Source organism: Pezoporus flaviventris, unplaced genomic scaffold (assembly GCF_033815535.1).
Source record: "Pezoporus flaviventris isolate CSIRO_AGI_PZ_B2104156 unplaced genomic scaffold, CSIRO_AGI_Pfla_v1 ptg000001l, whole genome shotgun sequence".
In the NCBI taxonomy this organism is placed as follows: Eukaryota; Metazoa; Chordata; class Aves; order Psittaciformes; family Psittacidae; genus Pezoporus; species Pezoporus flaviventris.
In genome coordinates this window covers 31,143,645-31,152,490 of record NW_026892549.1, presented here as the reverse complement: position 1 = coordinate 31,152,490, position 8,846 = coordinate 31,143,645, and positions in this window count along the sequence as shown.

Below are 8,846 nucleotides of genomic sequence, written 5' to 3'. Positions count from 1 at the left end.
GGGAGGTGTTCCAGTCCCCTGATCATCCTCGTGGCCCTCCTCTGGACTTGTTCCAACAGTTCCATGTCCTTTTTATGTTGAGGACACCAGAACCGCACACAATACTCCAGGTGAGGTCTCACAAGAGCAGAGTAAAGGGGCAGGATCACCTCCTTTGACCTGCTGGTCAACGCTCCTTTTGATGCAGCCCAGGATACGGCTGGCTTCCTGGGCTGCGAGGGCACACTGAAGATGTCTCATGTTAAGTTTCTCGTAGACCAGCACCCCCAACTCCTTCTCCGCAGCGCTGCTCTGAATCTCTTCTTTCTTTTTTTTTTTTTCAAACCCCTTTCCCTTTATTTATAAAGAAAATGCGGAGAACTCTATTTCAGTATGTCTTGCACCCTGCAGCATTGCAAGAGCGTTCCTACATGACTGCAACTTGTACTAGGTGCATCCAAGGTAATTTTAAGAGCTGGTTGTGGCACCACAGGACACCACAGCAAGAGTTGAAGGACCTTGGCATGCTGGATGGTGGGTCCTAGACCTCTGTGGTCCTGTGGCAGTCACTCTTGGGTAGCTTGTCCACTTCTGTACATAGTCCAAAGTCAGGATTGCAGTTTGTATTAAGTACACAGAAACTGGCCTTTGCTAGTCATTCTAGTAGTTTTCTAGAGGATTTTCAGTGCCTTTCCCTCTAAGGTTGGCTGTTTTGTATCACAAACAGCTTCTAGGAAAAGAGGGTTCTCCTTTTACAGCCTCGCCTGATGGTTTTGCCACCTTCAGGATGATGGGCTAGAACAGGAAGTGTTGGGCAGTGCTACTCCTTGTTCATGACTTGCTTACTCTGGGTTTTTGTACGTCTTCACAGCAAAGTTACTGTAGTAACCTCAGTCTCACAGCTCTGTCATGTACAGAAAAGGGCTGTGACCCGTAAAGCTAACCTGCTTCAACTGTGAGATAAGAAACTGTCCCACGTTATTTTTTAAATACATTTAGATGTTAAATCCCAATAGGCTAGATGGAAATGCTTTCCTTGTCCTGCTGGTAAAAAGCCTTTGTCTTAAAGCAGTTCAGAATGTGGTTCATTTTAAAGCAGGTGAGTGATCCAGAGTAGCTAATGTTATTGATGTATGTGTTAAAAATGTAGAAATTGCTGCCATACAAGTTGAAATAGTGTGATTCACCCTGTGATTTGTTACTTTGGTGCTGCCTCTGACATAGAAGAGGGCAGAGCTACAAGACTGGTGCTTGGCTGAGGTGTCTTGAAGTGCTGGGGAGTCCCTGCTCTTGGTGTAGCAGAGGATTAGGTCAAGTTTTTGCTTTTCTATTGTAATAAATATATGTCCCTAACAAATGATCGCTGTGGAAGTTATCCCCCCCGCCAGCGTGTTATACTGCATTTGTCCTGTTCGGTTTGACCCTTGGCTATTGTCACTGGTCACTAACTGCGCTGTGGATCGAGTGCTCTGTAGAGAGTCAAGCAAATTACAGATCCCGGCCTGCAGTTGTCCCTGGCGGATTACAGACGTTGGTGATCCGCACCCTTCGGAGCTCCCATAGAGGACTAATGCTCCCCAGCCTGGGGTTGGCCTGGTGGAGGAGACCCGCTGTTGTCCCGCTCCCCGCGAGGTGGCACCACACGATTGCGCATTGCGTTTTCGGTCAGCGCCTCGTCCCCGATAGCCACCGTTGAGGAACCGGAGATCACAGAACACTGCTAAATTCAGGTGAGGAGCAGGCAGAGTTACACCAGTGTTGATAACGAGCTGTCCTGTGGCTTCCTTTCGGCTACACTGAAATAAGATGAGCTGCAGTTAATTGCTCCTGAGGTACCAGAAGCTGCAGTTGCACATCTTGCTGGGTATAAACACTGCGACCCTTGAGGGGCTGCTTCAGTAATGGTTTTCACAACTGCACATTGCCATGATGTGTGGCTTACTGAGACACAAAAGATGTTAAGATGGAGTACATGGAGTTTTTCTGGGGATTTACCAGTCAGAAACCCTGCACATCTCTAACAGCTATTCACTGTGGAGCTGTGGTTCTGAGACCAGCTGAGGGTGGCAGGTGTGCTACTGCAGGTTCTCACCCAGCTGATTGGGGTAACAGTTTGCACTCTGGAAGAGGTTGGCACATCCAGGCTGCCTTGGGGGTGAGGCGTGGGCATGTTAGGAAAGCAGCCTGCTTTCCTAAGAGTGAGCTCTGCAGTTGCTACCACTGATGTGCTTCCAAATGCAACACAAGAGAAGCAACACACTCAGAGGGCACCATTAGATAAAGTGCAAATGTACAGAAAAAAAAAGAGTTTATACTTAAAATTTGTTTTAACAAACTCACAAATGTTTTTGTTTAGTCTCATGTTTGAATTATTTGTTCCAGACTTTCTGCTTCCATAAATTGCTTTCTTTGGTGTTAGACTGAGCACTATCTCCTTGTTTATAAAGTTTAAATGCTTTGAAGTCGAGACATTTGAGGTATAAAGTGTTGTTCTCTTTTGTAATGCATATACTCTTCTGGTAGCAATATATCAACAATCAGAGCCTCAAAGAAGTGAATTATTTAGAGTACAAATCATTTTATGTGACATTTCAAAGGCAATCTGGATGTCCTGCTGCTAGCTGAGAATTTGTAATTGGATGGACACTTTCTACCCAAGTTAAAAGTAACCAGGCTAAAAGGACATAGACTTTCAAGTGGAAAACTTTTAAATCTCAAACTGCAGATTTTTGTAGAGTCTGGCTCTGTTTAAGGGCACTGTGTGAACTGGCTGGTCATAAGTGAATTTTGGCCTACAATCTTTATGGCCCAAAACTTGCCCCATCAAACTGAAAACCAAACCTTGACAGTTCTCATAGAATCATAGAATCATGTAGGTTAGAAAGGACCTTTAAGATCATCAAGTCCAACCCTTAACCTAGCACTGCTGTCCACCACTAAACTATGTCCCTAACTGCCATGTCTGCATGTCTTTTAAATACCTCCAGGGATAGTAACTCCACCACTTTCCTGGGCAGCTGGGTCCAATTCTTGACAAACCTTTTGGTGAAGATTTTTTTCCTAAGATCCAATCTAAACCTCCCCAGTAGCAACTTGATGCCATTTCCTCTTGTCCTATGGCTTGTTACTTGGGAGAAGAGACTGACACCCACCTCACTACAACCTCCTTTCAGGTAGTTGGTGAGAGTGGTAAGGTCCCCCCTGAGCCTCGTTCTCTTCAGACTAAACAACCCCAGATTCCTCAGCCACTCCTCATAAGACTCGTGCTCTAGACTCTTCACCAGCTTCATTGCCCTACAGCCCTAGTAAAGCCTTTTTCATTCTCTCCTCCCTCCATGTGGTCCCTATGTCTGCTGGGGCTTGCTGCATGGGATGCAGCAGCCAACCAGAGCCTGTATCCTACATTAGCTGTGCGTAAACTGCCAGATGGTGGAGAGAAAAGAGCTGCAGCAATGTGAAAGCGCACGTACTTCTCCCATGTAACCTCTTTCCCCTTGCAGTGGTTGAGGCCTTGGAGCCACACATCAGGGCTGTGCTGTGTGTGCCGCAGGCTGGCCAAGCCCCTGCCTTGAACCCTTGCCTCATTGCCCTGAGAGTAATTCCTATTCTTGTGGGGGGAGATTGTGTACGGTTTGCTTCATGTGAGCAAATGGGCGAGGACAGGCAGGGAGCAGATGGAGATTAGCAGGTTCTTTTTTCTTCTTCCCAAAGCCTTCAAGAGAAGGAGCTTCTGCTCCTGCAGAAAGTCACCCATGGTGCCCTGGCATGGTGGACAGGTGGCCTCAGGGTAGATGTAGGACAGAATGGCTGCAGCTGGCGAAGCAGGTGACTCACTGCTTTGGGAGGGAAGCAAGAGCAAAGAGGTGGCTTTTTCCTTCTGTCAGGGCTGAGGTCAAGGGTGTTATTTAAGAGCTGGGGTGCAGAAGAACCATCACTGGGAGCTATAAATGGAAGATGAAGGGACTTGGAGGCAATCACGTGAGGCAGGAGAGCTCACCGTATCAGGAGAGGGAGGTGGTTCTGTTACAGGGGATCTGAATGAGGACAGGCTTGTTCGACTTCAGATGTGTCCTGGGCTCAGCAGTAGCAGTCATGTTTCTCCTCCTTGGTAGCTGGTGCAGTGCAGTGTTTTGACTTTCGGCTCGGGAACAGAGCTGATAGAGATGTTTTGGTTTGGCCAAGGACTTTGTGAGCCTCATGCTCTGCCAGGGAGGAGGGGAAGCTGGGAGGAAGCAGAGACAGGACACCTGACCCAAACTGACCAAAGAGGTATTCCATACCACAGCACGTCATGCCCAGGATGTAACTGGGAGTGAGCCGGAAGGGCTGGGAGACTGCAGGGTTGGAGGAGGTATCGGTCGGAGCTTGGTCGGGCTTGGGGGGCAAGTTATCGGTGAGCGGGTGGTGAGGTGTTGTATTCTGTTCCCTTGTTATTTCCTTTATCATTATTATCATTGGTGGTAGCAGTAGTGATTTGTGTTATACCTTAGTTACTAAACTGTTCTTATCTCAACCCGTGGGAGTTGCATTCTTTTCGATTCTCCTCTCCGTCCCTCCGGGAGCAGGGGGAGGGCAAGAAAAGGGGGGGAAGTGAGTGAACGAATACCTGACTGGGTTTAAACCACGACAGTTCTTTTTGGCGCCCAACGTGGGGCACAAAGGGTTGAGATAACGACAGATCTGACCAGATTAATAGTCACTCATCACAATGACGATTTATTGGCTCTCAGAGTTGTTCTTGTTGATCTCACAGCTTCAGAATGTTGTAACTTACGTAGAGCCGGTATTTGCTGTGATAGTGTTTATCAAGTGTGGGGCCTGGGCTAAGGTTCTTGTCTCACTGTGCTTTATGGCAATGGCTTGTAATACGGGCGGGCTCCAGCAGCAGTGCGGGACGGACGTGGCCGTGGACTTGTACCTGCCCGTCCGGCTGCTCTTCACCGTCCTGGCCCTCACCCTACTCTCCATCTTCGTGAGTCTGCGGGGAGCCGAGGGGGAGCGGCCCCGGGAGCCGGCGGCAGCCGAAGCGGCCCGGGAGAGCGGCCCCGGGGACCAAGCGGCGGCGGGAGCGGGGCCGGAGGCCGCCAGGGGACGGCTGCCGGTGGAGGAGGCCGGGGCGGTCGAGGAGAGGAAGGACGTGGGTGCCGAGCAGCGGGATAAGGCGGCGGAGGAGCCGAGCCCCGCGGAGGAGCCGAGCCCCGCGGCCGAGCCGAGCCCCGCGACGGCCGAGAGCATTCCCCGGCAGCCGCCTGCCGAGCCCCAGGAGGATGCAGGAGACCACGCAGCACTTCCCAGCAAGGCAGAGGAGGAAGAGCTGGACTCAGGAAAAGAGAAGCCGGTGGTGGGAGAGCCGGCAAGCACAGCAGCTACACCAGCCCCAGTGACAAGCACAGCAGCATCGTTTGAGAGTTCTGAAGGCTCTGAATGGCCTTTGGGTATCCTTGGGACCTGCCTGCTGATTGTGATGGGGATCAGCATGTTGGCACACACACAGGCTGTGTTCTACCCACAACCATTTTGTCTGATCTCAAAAGTTAAGCAGAGTCAGGTTTGGGTCTTGTCTGGGGTTAGACAACAGTATAGGGGGACCAAGAGATTTTCCCCAAGGCTGGACAGTCATGAGTGGCAGGGTGTGTGGGACAGTATGGGCAAGTATCTAGTCCACTGGGCCCCTCCAGTGCTTTGGAAGCGTCGGAGATGGAAGGCAGCTGTATGGAGTCCCCAGCAACAAGCTGCAGAAACTGCTTAAGGGGACAGTGAATTATTTTAAGCCTGGTGGGCCCATGGCACTTCACGCCACCAGAGCAGAGATGCAACACAGAGATGGACTCATGATCGAGGGGTGGACTTAACAATGGACACTATTGCCCAGGTTATTCACGAGTGTGAACACTGCACACAGTCTCTCCTGCTCTGGAAGACTGTTACAAGAGATGGAGCCTGACATGGACCAGATGGATGCAGCAGCTTTATAGGGACTGGTCCATGCACTAAGATAAGAGTGCACCGAGATAAGAGTGATGGTATATTGAAAATGTGGGAACTGAGCATGACGTGAATGGTATGGAATAAGGGGTGGATAATGTCCTGGGTTCAGCAGTAGCAGTCATGTTTCTCCTCCTTGGTAGCTGGTGCAGTGCAGTGTTTTGACTTTCGGCTCGGGAACAGAGCTGATAGAGATGTTTTGGTTTGGCCAAGGACTTTGTGAGCCTCATGCTCTGCCAGGGAGGAGGGGAAGCTGGGAGGAAGCAGAGACAGGACACCTGACCCAAACTGACCAAAGAGGTATTCCATACCACAGCACGTCATGCCCAGGATGTAACTGGGAGTGAGCCGGAAGGGCTGGGAGACTGCAGGGTTGGAGGAGGTATCGGTCGGAGCTTGGTCGGGCTTGGGGGGCAAGTTATCGGTGAGCGGGTGGTGAGGTGTTGTATTCTGTTCCCTTGTTATTTCCTTTATCATTATTATCATTGGTGGTAGCAGTAGTGATTTGTGTTATACCTTAGTTACTAAACTGTTCTTATCTCAACCCGTGGGAGTTGCATTCTTTTCGATTCTCCTCTCCGTCCCTCCGGGAGCAGGGGGAGGGCAAGAAAAGGGGGGGAAGTGAGTGAACGAATTACCTGACTGGGTTTAAACCACGACAAGATGTCATGCCTAAATGGAGAAAGGCTTGAGTAACTTCTCTGCAGAAGGCTCTCAAGACCTGGTGCCTGTTCATCAGTGGTGAAGGAGATCTCATAGGACATAGCTGGAAATAAAATGGTGGTTGTGGTTTTGACTTGAGTTCAGTGCACCCATATCAGATGTTAACACTGCTTGGTTTTTCTTAGCTGGTTAAGTGAACCAAACACCAAAATTCAGTCATCCCTGGGAAACCTGAAGTTTGAGAAGAATGGAGGGAAGCATACTCAGAAACACACCTCATCATCTGTCGGGAATTCAGCAAAACATTCGGGTCCCAAAAGCTCCAGAAAAGGGCAGCATAAATGAGCAGGTTACTGGACTTCAGACCTCAATCTGTTACTCTGGTCTATCTGTCCCCATTGAGTAGACAGTTCACCTGGGTTGATAGCACACCAGGCACTTTGCTTGATGTTACCCATCCTCACTATCCATGTGCATCTTTTGAGGGTTGAAACACAGGTTATAGCTTGTGTGTAAATGTCAGGGTACCTCCAGCTGAACAGCAGCCCTTGCTGGGAGTGCTTCAATGTGTGTGTTCCTCCTCCTCCCACCCTCTCCAGATGTGGCTGCTGTGGCTGTGAGTGAGCAGGTGCAGGGGGACAGGCACAGCGACCACCCTGTACTGCTGCTGCTGCTCAGGGTCACTGCCATGCAGAGGCAGGGCACAGCTGAGCTGCACCCCAGCACACGCTGGAGAGAAACCTCCCCTCGCCAGGCAGGGAGGAGCAATGGCTTCATGGCTTTTACTGTTTATTGGGAAGCTGCATTTCTTTTCATATCCATACCCTGGACCTGGAGGCCTGAGGTGGTCTGACCATGTGGGCTGGGGTGCAGGGCTGGACCAGGGGTGCCGGTGTGGCTCTGAGCTCCCCTAACAGGTCACTATTCTTAATCACTCTTGAGAAGCATTGGTGTAAATTCCCAGTTCTTTCTACCACTCAGGACAAAACTGATGTAACTGAGGAAAATAACTGTGTCTTTAAGATGGGGTCATGGATAAGTTAAAAATGTGCAGATACGAGAGGTTTTGGGGGATGGGAGGGGAACTCTGTCACCATTCTCATTTTCACTCACCTCCTACTTAAAATCCATCCAGGAAGGTAGGCAGAGGAGCACAACAGCTGCTAAAATTACTAGGTGGAAATCGTTTTGAGCAGGCACAAGTGTCTTGCGGTTTTCCTGCTCCCCCTCTCCCCTCCACCCCTGCCTCAGCCCCAGCGCACTGCAGTTTCCCCCAGAAAGGCTGTCGTGTCTCTGGTGTCTCGCTGATGACGGCCGCTGTCACAGCCAAGCCAAGGGCGATCTGTTCGTGATGCGTGGCAGCTGCAGCACCGGCCCCCGCCGGGACCCTGGGCCGGGCTCTTGGAGGACTCGCTGCTCTGACCCCACCACTGGCACGGTTGACACTGGTGGTCCTTGGAGATGCGGAGGAGTGCGAGGAGGAGGCGGCAGCTGCGAGTGTTTAGGCTTTGCCGAGCAATAAATTCTGCACTCGCACTGAACAGTGCACGCTCCAATGAGGCAGTGTTTTGGGGCTTTTTTTCTCCCTGCCAAAAAGTCAGGGCTTTATTTTTCTGGAAGCAGCACTGAGATTAACTTGGTGGTTGCCAAGGCCAAACGAAGTGCAAAGTGTCCTTGGAGAAAGCTGCGTGATTCTGTACATTAGAAGCTGGGGGATGCCAGCACGCAGCCTCTGCCTCACAGCCTGTCACATGCTTTGCTTGTGTTGCCAGTATCCTATAAACTCTTTTTTTAATGCATTTTTTAAAGAACATTTCCTTGCTTAAACTGCAGCAGCTCCAGATTTGCATTTCTGGGTCTGGTTCTTTCTCAGTATGGGGTTGTACAGCTTGCAGGAGGAGCATGCAGCGCAGCCAAGGCAGGCTGGCTGGGCAGGGGTGGAAGGGTTATAGCTCCAGGCCAGCATGCAGTTACACCCAACACAGAGCTGCGACCCATGTCCCCCACCCTGAGCGCAGCATGACGTTAGGTAGCTGTTAACCCACTAACCCTTGGCCCCTTGACTCAGTGGTGTATGCAAACAATAGGCTGGCCCTGCACAAGGAAGAAACAATGCAGATTGCTGCGACCATCAATTACCCGCGGCTGACAAAGGAGGTCTTTAAGATGCTGTTGGGTCCGTGGCAGCACCCCAGATGGAGTGCTGGGCTGGCTTTGTA